We start from the raw sequence: 13452 nt of genomic DNA on the forward strand, positions 1-13452 counted from the left end.
AAGGATCACGATTCTTTAAGCTTCCAATAATTATTAACAACTCCACTTGAGATAACAACTTAATGTTTTCAGAGTTTCTTTTTAACATTCTTTGTTAAAAGAAGGTAGTATTGCAATTGATTCGAAATTTCTAACCGAGTAATTTTGTTTTGTTTTTCCACTGGAAACAACAGTTTTTTGGTCCCCAGAGTCTGAATAAGTGATTTTCAGCAAATGGTATCAAAACCTGAAAGCTCTTATAAACCTTCACAGCTTTTCTTTAGGTTCAAAGCCTAACCAAAATTAATTTTTCGAAAAAAGAAAACGTTGCTTTCAATTGGCCATTTAAAACTTATCTATATTTGACCATAAAAATACAGCTTTGATTTAAAGAAAAATTTGAATTACATGCTTTACAAAGTCTAAACTTTTAAGATTTATACCAAAGACTGGCGTTTTTTGCAATAGCTTCCCAAACTTGCACAGTTGTCCATTCCAATTGTAATTACTGCTTGAAAAGTAGTAAAGATTTCAAAGCCTTTTGGCTAGTTCCGAGAGTTTTTCTAAGTGATTAGTTGCGCTTTAAATACAGCGTTATTTTGATTTGAAGAACTATTAAATTTGAATTCTCAGCAATTATTCAGTGCCCAGTCCGTTACAAGGGTACCACCAAATCTGGCTTTATTAGTGTACTTCATGCTTCTAAAAGAAATATTGTTTAAACTGAAAATTAATTTTTACAGAATAATTAATTATCTGTATACTATAAGGATCTTGGTTTTAACTGAAAACGAAAATTTACTTGAAGATTCACCCAAAATACATCCTACTCATATAACAAAACTACCCTATGCTACTGTTTACAAATTATATTAACTGAAATAAACTAAAAAAAGAGAAGTAATTCTGAAGAGATAAATAATTATTTCTATCTGTGTACAAGAGACAAACAGATGAACAAATCGTAATACTTATTTAGCAAACATGTTAAATAAAGTGTAATTTACAATGTTTAAGAGATTACACCAGTGTTTGTTTGACCTTATATTTTATAAATCTTTACAAAAAAACAAATGTCGTTGAATGCTGTAGTTTCTTTATAAGGGTACATCGTGAAAGTAAGCGTTTACAATATATAGATAGATGTATATAGTATACACAATTCTTAGGATACAATATTTCACAAGCACTTTTATTTAATATGGAAAATAATGATGAAGGAGGCCATGTGTGTAAGAAACACCTGTCTGCTTGGAAAATGAATAATTTTTTTTTTTGGAGAGTTCAATGGTTAATTTGCTGTAATCAAAGATTATTCATCAGATTGACAGATGTTTAAAAAAAAATAAAAATATTTTACAATGTTTTACCCTACCACTTTTGTGCATTGATCAAAGATTTCCGGCAAGAGGGATTGGTGAATATATTTAGTGGTTAAAAATCACCATATGTGCTATTACCTGGGTAAAGACTATATTTTTCGATTTATTTTTGAAGTACTCTCCGTTTCAATAAATTTGAAGAGACTATTTCTAGTTTTAAACTAAATCTAACTGAGAATAATATAATTTAATTATTTCTTTTTTTAAAAAATCTTAGAACAGGTGCTAGAGCGGGTTGGTGATGTGGCAATCAGGCAGAGAGTATAACGTGATAAGACCGCAACGTTACTCCTACGCACAAGGTCGCGTGCCCGACGCCTGCCAGTTCAAAAGCCCGATACATTCTTCCACTTGAGCTATTCATACCATATGGTACCCATTTCCGGTGGGCTCCTTTCTACAATAGTTCTTCTAAAAAACAGTTAACATTAATTGAATATTGAAATATAAGCAGTTTATTAATCGCGACATATTTTTAGCTCAATAGATCACAGATTCTCTATTGCCATTTCTAATGCTGCCTAAATAAATAATATTTACATTACAGACTCTTTTTTTTTTATGTTTTACAAATGATTGGCCAATTGTAATTTGGGAGAATAAAAATGGTTGCAAAAAGAAACAATTTAGAAGTAAAAGCTTGTCTAGAGTCAGCAAAATTAAAGCCTTACTTTTTCTTAAAGCCTTACTTTGTTGTTATTGTTTTAAAAAAAGCTTGTGTTAACATAAAATTTAACTGAAGGCAAAATATTGTTCATAAAATAAATATATCTTTCCAATAAAGCATGAAGAATTTCTTAAAAAAATCATGAGCAATGTATTTTCGTGCTCAAAATGATAAACTGGTGAATGCTATTTGTCAACTTGCTTACAGTAGCAAAATAAACATTGTTTACTAAAATATTTTAGCTTTGTGAAAAGATATAGAACAAATTTAGCAGAAATACTTTGCCCAAGTATAATTCTAAACAGCTGGAGGGCAGTGTTCACAATTGAGATTAGATTCGTTACGATTATGGACCTATATTACTTTCCAATATGTAATCTCAAATAAGATATATTTTTATTCATTAACAAACCTGCTTTAGAGTTATCTTTGAATTTAAACGCTCCAAGAAATGAATAAAAATTTTTGCTAGCTGCTAAGTTTTCAGTGCTTCCAAGATTGGAAAGAAAAGGTGTCGTAAGAATGGTTGTACGAAACAATTGGTAGCCTAAAGTAAAACAGGAACTCTAGTCCTTCTAGTGCTAGATGAGATCCTGCAGAAACCCCAAGCACTGAAACAGTTAACACAGAGATTCTAGGAAAGTTTGAGTAGTTTTCGAGCAGAAAGAACTACTCCATGCAGCGAACTCATCATTGCCAAACTTTGTCCTACATTCTGTAGAGAGCTCGCTCAAGAAAGAATTCTTGGCAGATAAGTTATTCTCCTCTTACATCTTGTAACTGCCCAAGCTCTCTGGTAAGCGTGATGCTCTCCCTCATGACCACCACCACAACTTTACCCAGATGTTCTTAAGTATGGCATACTAGAAAGAAAAGGGAACTAAGCTCTCCTGGAAACCATCCAAGGCTTTTCAGGAGACTCTCAGGAAAAGAGGAGCTTGTAATTGGGAAGATGTTTACTTTTTATTGGCCATCATGTACTTGTCAAAAAATGTAAACTATCTTTGATTAACCATTTTTGGATTATTCATTAAAATTATAAAAGTATAAATTAACACCGATCTCTATAAATGTAACGATTGTTTCCTTAAATGGTAAAACATTATTATTATTAATATTTTATTGTGTATTTGCAAAATAAGTGATATCCAGTATCTAATTACAATCTTGATACTCATTCCTTCCATCCCAAATGTTTTTGTATTTTTTATTGGATTTAGAAACAGATTTAATGATTCTTATTTTAAAAATGTCTTTTTATGGGAGTATTTTGCAGTTGTTTTCAAGAATTGCTATTATCGTGAATAGATATTGTTATTTTTATAAATATTTATTTAAAATTTAACTAAAGTGTTTGTGAGAAAGATGTTTACTGGACGAATCTAATTCAACTACAATTAATTCAACTTCAATCGAAATAATTACTAAAAGATTTTCTTTTTATTGTACCATTTAATTATAAAAAAATCTGCTAGTAGCTGGATTCGAACCCAGGTTCTCCGCTCAGGAAACCAAGTCTGCTAACCATGAGCAAATCCCTTTCCTTAAATTATATTACTATTATTATTGTTTAATTTTTTAATAAAATTTTATTGGAATTCGATTAGTGGTAGAAGGTTAGTTAGTTGGTTTTCCTCAAAGACGATTTCATCGTTAAGGGGTTACCACTTCAATTTAATAAGGATTAAATATGTAACTAAAATTCCAAATTGAAGAAATTAAGTGACCAGAAATGGAAGTTTGCTAGTTTCTCTTTTAGAAAGAGTTCCAAAAATTTCAAATGTATGTATTGAAATTGTATTTATACCATTTATTTCCCAATCTTTATTTGATACTTTCGTGAGTACACTGCTAACGTTATTCGAATACTGTAAAATCTTTAGTAGAACGCCATTATTTAATGTTAGCAATGGGTCTCATTAATAGTAAACAGTGAGCGCGTGCAGCATCATTTAATCATAGCAAGAATATGCCAATTTGTCCAATTCTTCTTTTTTTTTTATTGTCGCCATTAAAATTAAGTAGAGAAGACATTAGTGGATCTGCACATAGAGATGGTTAAATAGACCATTTACGTGACCATTTTTCAGTCACTGATGTTTGTGTTCAATCTAAAGTACAGTTGTAACGAGTTAAGGCTTGAAAATATTGTCACATTCCAAGTATTTTACGTTCAATAATTACTCAAATCTCTAAAACACGATTCAGAAAACTTCATTTTAACCTGCAATCTCATATAAATCCTCTAGCTCAAAAACTTTCTTCAAGAACTCTTCCTGATAACCTGGACAAGACGCTTTAAGAGACAGTGGCCTCGTGATCTCCTCTCTAGTGAAGAGTGACTAAAGTCTAATGTTACCACTGGGTAACTTCTCCACTCGTTTGCTTCATTTGTTACTCTGTTATCATTGTTACTTATATTATAGCGCCAACGCGCTGATTGTAGCACAAATAAAAGCCCAAAAAAGTTCAATTATAATTAGGAGCTCATTAAATTTTTCGAAAATACTTGAAGGATTGTGTTTCCATAAATATAGTATTTCTATAGAGAATACTTTGTTTTCTAAAAAAAAATCAGGCTGTTCATTTTGGAAAGACCAACCATTTTTTATATAAAAATAATGTGATCTCAAGTTTAACAATAGTACAGTTAAACTACTTGGGAATTTGTACATTTCACAAGCTAAAATAAAGTTTTTGACAATAGAAGATGCTTCACTTTATTTGTTTGTCTGCAACAGCTCTTAACTAGGCTCTACGAGGGCAACACGTCAATTTTAGGAAATATATCTATATAAATTTAGAGGCCATTGACTGCAATTTATTGCACGTCTCGGCCTAAAGTTTCTATCGACAATTTCTGCGATTTTTAACTACTTAAGCGCGTTTGGCGTGTATGCACGTCAAACAAATCTCTGTTACGGTGCGTTCGACGAGTATACTCGTTGCGAAAAATATAAAAAAATTCCATTAACTATAAAAACTCGAAATTTTAATAAAATACAATAAGAATATTATTTGTGGGATGTTTCCTTTACATATTACCTAAGTATTTTATACGGAGGGGGTGGAGGGAGCCAGCCAAATGATAAGTGGTTGGAACATGTTTGGTCTCCGCATTAGAGATTGGGAATTAGGCGCACACAAATAGAAGCTCTCAACCCTTGTGCAATGCTGTTTTTACCTTAGATAGAGGTTCAGACCTCAGTACGAGCATGATTTCATTTTGCACAGAATTCAAAAAGCTCTTGCTTCTCTAGTTAACTAGAGTAATGCATAATGTGAAGCGGTGCAAGATTTTCTGAATGAGCACAGAATGCTCTGTAATCTCAAGCCTCAGAGAGATTGCAGAAAAAGTCGCTTGCAGTGACTATTACGACTATTGTAAACTTTTGGTTGTCTTTGCCATGCGTTCGACGTGTATATACGTCATTGTCTGATTTTAATTCCACACACTTTGGGTTTATTTTTAAAAACTTAATTCCACGCTTAACTGGTTAAAAGTCATTAAAAGATCCAATGAAGACTCCGTGGTATATTTTTAGCAATTTGCTGTCTAAAGAGACAGAGAAAGGACCCTTTTGCCCTCTATGCTTAAGCCCTTAGACGTGGAAATCCTTGATTTAGGCGCCCAATTCTCAGTCAGGGCATAGAAGCTTACCAACCAATCAGAAACAACACGATGGGTGGCATTACGCATATCGGGCCAGAAATTTTTAACCTCCTTCTTTAAGACCTCTGTTTTATCTTATCTAATCTGTTTATTTAAAATTATTATTATTACTGTAATTGCGCTGAGATGAATTTAAATAAGGTAGTTCTTTAAATTGTGTTCAGGCATGGTACCACGCATTTATACAATTTTGTACAAGGGAAATAAATAAAAAAAAAAAAATAGAAATCTTGTGCCCATGTCAAAGAACCCTAGTAGGCGTTAGCGATGGAACACCCAGCGTAACCAAATTTGGGGCTCACCTCCACAACTGGTGAAAAGAGCGTGGTGGAAAAGACGCGCGGCTAGCTCGTCCGAAAAAGGCTCCGCCTCGGATATCCACTGGGTGGTTGTCTAAACTACAACGATATTCAACTACAATTAAAAAGAAAAAAAATATATAAACTTACTGCCAGCCTACACTTGTTGATTTCCATTTTAACTCCACCTTAACTATTCGCAAAAATCTCCTCCTGCCCATGGCAGACGTCCACTGTTTGTAATAATCAAGCCCATTATTAACTTCTAGATGGGAATGTTACTCTCTAGAGATATACAACATCATTTTATCTTGTAATGACAGTTAAGCATTCTACAATATAATTTTTTTTCTTTTTCTTATAAAATCTTATTTAAATTAATTGGTATAATAAAACACAAAGAACTGGGTGTAAAATAATCGTTCGGTAAAATTGGACGCCATATAGAAGTGAGGCGCTCCTGGTCAAAGAGTTGTTCGCCATAATGGAGTTATCTAATCGCTGTTACATTGGTGTAGTTTTATTAGCCGCTACAAGAAAACTGACGCCGTCTTTAAAATATTTAAATTTAGTTCCTACAAGTTTGACCATCCATAAATGTCCATTTTTTACTGCTTCTTGAATTCCATATTACTTTCTTATTTCTCACGAGTTGAATGGATTGTTAAAACAATTTCAATTAGAACTGAGTACAACCCATTACTTCCAATTATTCAGTTCAGTGACTTTAAAGTTTATTAGTGATATTGTTCTTATCTCCGTTCAGAGTCACTCAAACTATCTTGATAATGTTGTCACCAAGAGCTAGGAATCCTGTCCCTCTAAGTTCATCAACTGTCAGACCAGGGACAATATTAATTAGCTCTTGGGTCACTAATGCCCATTTGCACAAGAGTTAAGTTTAAAAATTTTAAACTGAATTTTTTCAAAACTAAACATCTTTAAAATTCAGTTTGGCTTAACGGGTAAAACGGGACGAAACAAGTGCTATGGAAGTCTCATTCTACAAACATAACTGAACAAACCTTACAAAAGTGTGTTTTATCTAAAGAAAAATCTAAATATGGTTGTTTGCTTTGGGTTGTCGATTTTTTTTAACAAACAAAATATGAGTAAAATTATAAATTTTATTTGATATTTTGTAAACACTTTTACTATATTTTATATACTACAAAGGCATTTGTCGTCATTTGCCTTTTTAGAACTGTAATGATCAAACTAAAGGTTATAGATAGCATTGAAATTGCTTTTTTATCAATACGTGATTTAAAAAAAATACAGATAGAATATAAATTATTCACACAATTAGAAAATCTAAATCAACCCGCGTAAACAAACAAATGGTCAGTGTCTGACCCGCGGGTCATAGGTTCGCCATCACTGATCTAGAATATCCTAACCATCCTTTTTTTGGGCAAAATGATCCAGATGTCTCATGTATTCTCCTAATAACTTACGACTTCCAGCTCAGTTTTGCTAAAACATTCAGGCAGTTTAAAAGCTATTCATTTTACAGTTTCTCCAGGTGCTCAAAATTAGGTACAATTAATTTCTTATTTACAAAATTCAGACAATAATTTTTTTACTTTTGGTGAAATCTAATCAATAATTTAAACAGGTACAAAAGTTGTAATGAAAATAAATTATAAACCGTTTAAAAGCATTAAGATGATAACTAAAATGTTCGTCCGCTAAGACATACCTGTATAGTAAGCAAAATTATTATTTAATAAAACATATTCTGTCATAATATCAAGAAATTTTAGATTTTTATTATTTTAATAAGATAATTACTTTAAAAATGCACACACTTGCATCAATATTAAATAACACCAATTATATTGGGAACTTCCAAAAATGGTTAGCAGTAACTATAAGTTTAGTTAACACTTGCCAAATTCTTTTTACTACCAAAATTTCTAATGTAATAATGAATGTTTAAAAACATATTTCTATAAAGATAATTTGTTTCAATATATTTATATGTATAGAAACACGTTTCTTATTGTGACATAGTTTAAAAGTTTCCGAACTTAAATCTTTAACATTAATTACCTTCACCAGATTTGTTTCAATGATTAGTTTTCGTTAACTTCTCAAAATCTTCCTTTAAACTTCGTATACTATAGTCTGATGAAAATTAAATAGCCTTTTCTCATTAATGTTCAACGTTTCGCATGAAGCAGGGTGAATCTTCAGGATCTATAAACGACGTTAATGTTATTTAATTATTATAAAATGATCAATTACAAGATTAATGGAACAATACTTAAACTGATGTAAATGATAATTTTCTCGGTTAAGGTCGAGAACATTAGTAAAAGTCCAAAAACTTATGTGAGGAGAAGAAGCAGTCATTTTGAGTATTAAGAAAAACAATACCTTAACTCAGCGGTTCCCAATCTTTTTTCATTAGTGTACCCCTTTACCTGATTGTTTCCTTAGTGTGTACCCCTAATATAAATATATAATATATAAATAAATAATCGTATTCTTGATTTTACGTATTGTAACTTAAAATTAACAGCAAAACAATCTGAATATCGGTATCGAATCATTCGATATTACATTGGTATCGAAAAAATACTGCAGTATCGAATGAGTACTTAATTCTTATCAATTTATATGTTATTCAGTTTTATTTTAATAGTTTTGTAATTAAGTTGTAGGAATCATTTATTATATAATTTTTTTCTCATTAATAATATATCTATATAATTTTTATATCTTCCGTCATAATAACTTTTTTTTTGCGTACCCCTGAACAATCTTTCGCGTACCCCAGGTTGGGAACCGCTGCCTTAACTCAATGGAAAAATATTAAGGCTAAATATACTCTTTCAATTCCATCAATATCCTGGCAAGTAACATTAATGCAGTATAGAAATGATTCATCAAATAAGATTTAAAATACGTATACACTCCCATTTAAATTTTGTCCTTATTAATATAATTTTGTGTTTTCTCTTCAAGCTTTATATAATTAAGGTTTACCTTAAATGGAAAAAAACTGTAGGTGTTCAAACAAAAGAGTAGAGAAAAAAATAAATAAATCCTGGAGGGGGGAAATCTGGCGAAAAATCACTCCCTACGTGAAACCACCATCTTGGTAAAAAATGGTTGTTCACAAGTGTCTATACCTTTTCTTGCTTCGCCTACATGAATTTACAAATACAGGAAAATATTAATGTAGGTGGAAATTTCTATTTTGGTGTGATAAAGATATATGTATCTTTTTTTTTTTAAGTATATACATTTGTAATGTTGTGTATAGTTTTGAAAAAATATGGTACCTAGGAGTGGTTTAAATAGACAAATCATTTTACAAATCTGAATGATGTAGGAAGCGGACAATATAAAAATAAGAAATAACTAATTGTGTTGTAATAATGATATTTATAAGAATATTGATCAATATTAGCGCCAAAGCTGTGGCACCGATATTGGAAAATGCGTTGCCATTTTCAGTTAAGTCAACTAAAGAATCCACCGTGAGCTTGTCCATTTATACCAAATAATTTTCTCCCAAAAATTTTGCAAAATTTTTCTTCAATGCGTAGTTTTCCATAATTGGGATTGCTATAAATTAGTTTTTAAGCTAGTTTTTCTAAGACATTCTTGATTGGGAAAACGTAATTCAGAACTATCAAAGCAGGAATTGAGGTTTACAACTTTTAGAACTAGATCTATGTCCATAGATATTCTAAAACTAATTTTACCAAAAACGTTTTTCGACTAAAGGAGGCAGTTTATGCAAAGAGTATTCAAAATTAATATGCAAATTTTTAGAGATTTTTTAAAAATGCAATTTCAAAATAAATCTTCTACACTATTTCTGTAATCTCCTTTTTACAGATTAAAGAATAAAATTGTAATAATTAATCGATTTTCTCACCAATTGTGGGCCATAACCTTCAAATCTGGTTATCTTCTTTTCTTTATTTTTTGGTGATGAACGAAACTTCTGGTTACATTAAACTAATTTTAGTCAAAAGAGCCATTCAAAAATTTAAAAAAAAATACTTAACTATTGCAAAATAAATTTAATAAAAAAGCTAAATGCTATAGAAAGGATGATCTGATTCTTGAACATTTTTAAGAATTCTTGGTCAAATTCTTCTAAGAACTGTTATTGCTTAAAGTCAACCAAGTTTCAAAAGAGTAAAATTTGGTTTTGGGGTTTCAAAAGGTAAGTTTTAGGACTGTAACTGTTTGCATTACTCTGATAATGTTTTAACTTTGGTTTAAAATATCGCAAATACCAAGATATCATTGCAATAAAGAGTTAATTAACTTCAAAATAAAGGTGAAACGTCACAAAATAAATAAAATTGTCAATAATCATGTAACCAAAACTAATTACGTGAGAATAATAAAAGGTTCTTGCGAGGGAGACAACAAATTAATGAATTCAACTTATACAGGTCTGTTTAAATAATATTATTAAGATCAAAAAGATTAATACGGGAGTTATTATCATTTGTTTGTTTGACTAAAAAAACCAGAAGGCGTTAAAATGCTTTCTTAATAACACCTGGACCAAATGGAGATAATCTTGAAAAGGCTTCGTCATCGCCTCGAGTCTTTTTTATATAAGTTTCTATTTAAATGAATTAGTAAAAAAAGATATAGAAAAATAGTTATAAAATCTTAATATCTCATATAGAATTATTCTCTTTGATTAATACTTTGAGAAGTTTTGTAGGGCGTAATCGGGTTATCAAAAACAAAAAATTAACTACAATCTATTCTTTTCATCTAGTCCCATATAATTAGGTGTGTTTTATAAAAAGTTCCAAAATATTAATTTTTTATGTCGAACAAATATGGAGTATGTTGTAATTAATTGTTGATCATTTTATTTATCTTTGACAAAGTGGCTTATATATTTCATAACTTCAATCATTAGGTGATTAAGAATATTTATTTATATTCGTTAAAGAAAAGCAAGCTGCGTTATTTAATATTGAACATCTATATTAAAATTATTTTTTTTCCAATACAGGTAGTCCTCGACTTACGATGTTGATCCGTTCCTACGCGGCGTCGTAAACCGTTTTTTCGACGTAAGTCGGAACATACGTAAACTGTACCATATACAGTACAGTACTGTATTACCATAATAACAGTACAGTACTATAAGCACTTGGTCTATCCTAAAACAATACCCTACAAAATTTTTAAAAAACACATAAAATACTGTACAGTACATTTAATAATGAAATGAAACAGTAATAAAAACAGTAGTGTACTTTACGATATCTAATCTCACTTTCATGGTGATGGCCTTCCTTTTCTTCGATGCACTGCCATCAGAAGAGTCTGCCTTTACTTTTGGGAGCCATAATGAAGGGCAAAAAGTGATCGTGACAACGATGTTAATGGCGTACTGGGATGCTGGTGACACCGTCTTCCTTGGTCCTGTGGCCGCTGCACACCAAACCACGTACAGTAGTTTGCGGGCTTTTCATAGTACATACGTACTGTACAGTACTGTAAATGGGAGTTGTAACCACGAAACGTCGTAACTCGAGACCGTCGTAACCCGAGGACTACCTGTAAATTTTAAAAATTAAACATTTACAAGTATACCTATACTTAATCTCTCAAAAATTGACTATGTTCATGTAAGGATTGATCTATAAGGGCAATAATTTGGCGAAGAAATGGAACCAAATAATACGCGTCATGGAATGTCGTAAGAAGTTTGACTGAAAAAGTGGAAAAAAATTAGAAATTAAAAAAACGTTTCTTTAGATGTGCTTGAAATTCAAGAAATGTACAGAATGCTGAAGGCTGAAGAATGGGAGCATTCTGATGTAATCAGGGGTACCAGATATCGCAAGAGCTAAGAACTGCAGTAGGTTTCCTGATCAGTAGGAGGACAGTAAACCAAGTGATAGACTGTTCAATTTCTTAATGAACGAATCCTAATACTGAGGATCATGGAGCTAATATCGAAAACCAAGGGAAAGATGCATTTTCTTTTTTTTTAAAAAAAACTTAAAAGATGATTGATTATGAAAAAGTTATTCTAAATTTGCGGTTTTATAATTAAAAAGCTTGCTAAAAACAAAAAGATTTAGCAATTCTCTATTCTTCTATTTTAACATAAAATCCGTGGAACAATAATTCACTTAGATACTAACTATTAGGGTACTAGCCCGCATCACATCAGCTTAATGCCTATCTGTAATCAGTACCTTTTAACTAAGGTGACGCAATTTTTTTACAATGAAAAGGAGGTCAAAAAAATTTAAGAAAAAAGTACAACGTAAATAAGTGAAACATTTTATTAATTCAATAATTTACAAATTATGCTTACTATAATTATTTAATTAAACGAGTATTTTTCCATTGAATGGATATTTTTTGTCAATATATCATTTTTTAACAGTATATTGGAAATTTCGGAGCAAGAAATATCCTTCATATTGAACTCTACAGTACGAGGGTCGTTTGAAAAGTCCGTGCAAAAATAAAAACTACTTAATTTTTTGGGGTAAACCTTTTTTATTTTTCAACATAGTCTCCTTTTAGGCTTATACACTTCGTCCAACGCTGCTCTAGTTTGTTGATCCCTTCCGAATAATAGGATTTGTCCAAGTCTGAAAAATAGCCATTCGTTTCTGCAATCACCTCCTCGACTTCGTTTTTGGTCAAGCGTGAGCAATCGCGGCACCCATCTTGCGGATAGCTTTGTCATGTCCAAATGTTGATGCAAAATATTATGTACCCGTTCATTCGAGATGCCCACAGCACTAGCAATCTCACGCACCTTCACTCTTCTGTCATCCATCACCATATCATGGATTTTATCAATGATTTCTGGAGTAGTAATCTCAACAGGGCGTCCAGAACGTTCAGCGTCACTTGTGCCCATATGGCCACTCCGAAAATTTTGAAACCACTTATAAACTGTTCTAATCGAAGGTGCCAGAGTCACCATAATGTTTATCTAGCTTCTCTTTAGTCTCCTGAGGCGTTTTGCCTTTTCATAAAGTAGTGTTTAATCAACACACGAAATTCTTTTTCGTCCATTTTTTGAAAATCACTCGACTTCCTCGATTCAAACGAATGCCAAACACAAAGAAATAGACCGATCTGGCTGAAACTTGGCGTGTGTTCTTCCAAGAGATGCTACTAACTAAACATAACCTCGATACGCGTCAGTGGTGCTATCTCTCTGACTTTGCACGGACTTTTCAAACGACCCTCGTAAGTGCTGCAGTTAGAGTATCAACATTCAATCTTGATTTCTCACTTAGCCAAAAATCATTACCCATTGAACAAACTCTTTCAAAAGCTGCATTTGTTCCAGGGCAGCACAACGTAAATTCAACAGGAATTACTAGATGTTCATGTGTTCATTTTTGAAATGGTTAAATATTTCCACCCATCTTTTATCAATTTCAACATGTTGATTTTCCCATTCTTCTAATTTATCAGAAT

At 31.6% G+C, this 13452-nt stretch overlaps 1 long non-coding RNA gene across 2 annotated transcripts; it reads right to left on the reverse strand.

Moving 5' to 3' along the window:
• Positions 1–322: 322 nt before the first annotated feature.
• LOC141458248 (uncharacterized) lies at positions 323–8602 on the reverse strand. Of its 2 annotated transcripts, none has more exons than XR_012460836.1 (3): positions 8056–8602; positions 6151–7702; positions 323–1278 (listed from the first exon to the last, which is right to left on the reverse strand). It is a non-coding gene; the product is annotated as an uncharacterized lncRNA (long non-coding RNA). The 2 variants fall into 2 exon arrangements; XR_012460835.1 differs by having other exon boundaries at positions 6151–7476; positions 8056–8593.
• Positions 8603–13452: the final 4850 nt, after the last annotated feature.

The sequence above is a fragment of the Rhodnius prolixus genome, unplaced genomic scaffold (genome assembly GCF_049639745.1).
Source record: "Rhodnius prolixus isolate KJV_2025 unplaced genomic scaffold, Rpr scaffold_5, whole genome shotgun sequence".
In the NCBI taxonomy this organism is placed as follows: domain Eukaryota; kingdom Metazoa; phylum Arthropoda; class Insecta; order Hemiptera; family Reduviidae; genus Rhodnius; species Rhodnius prolixus.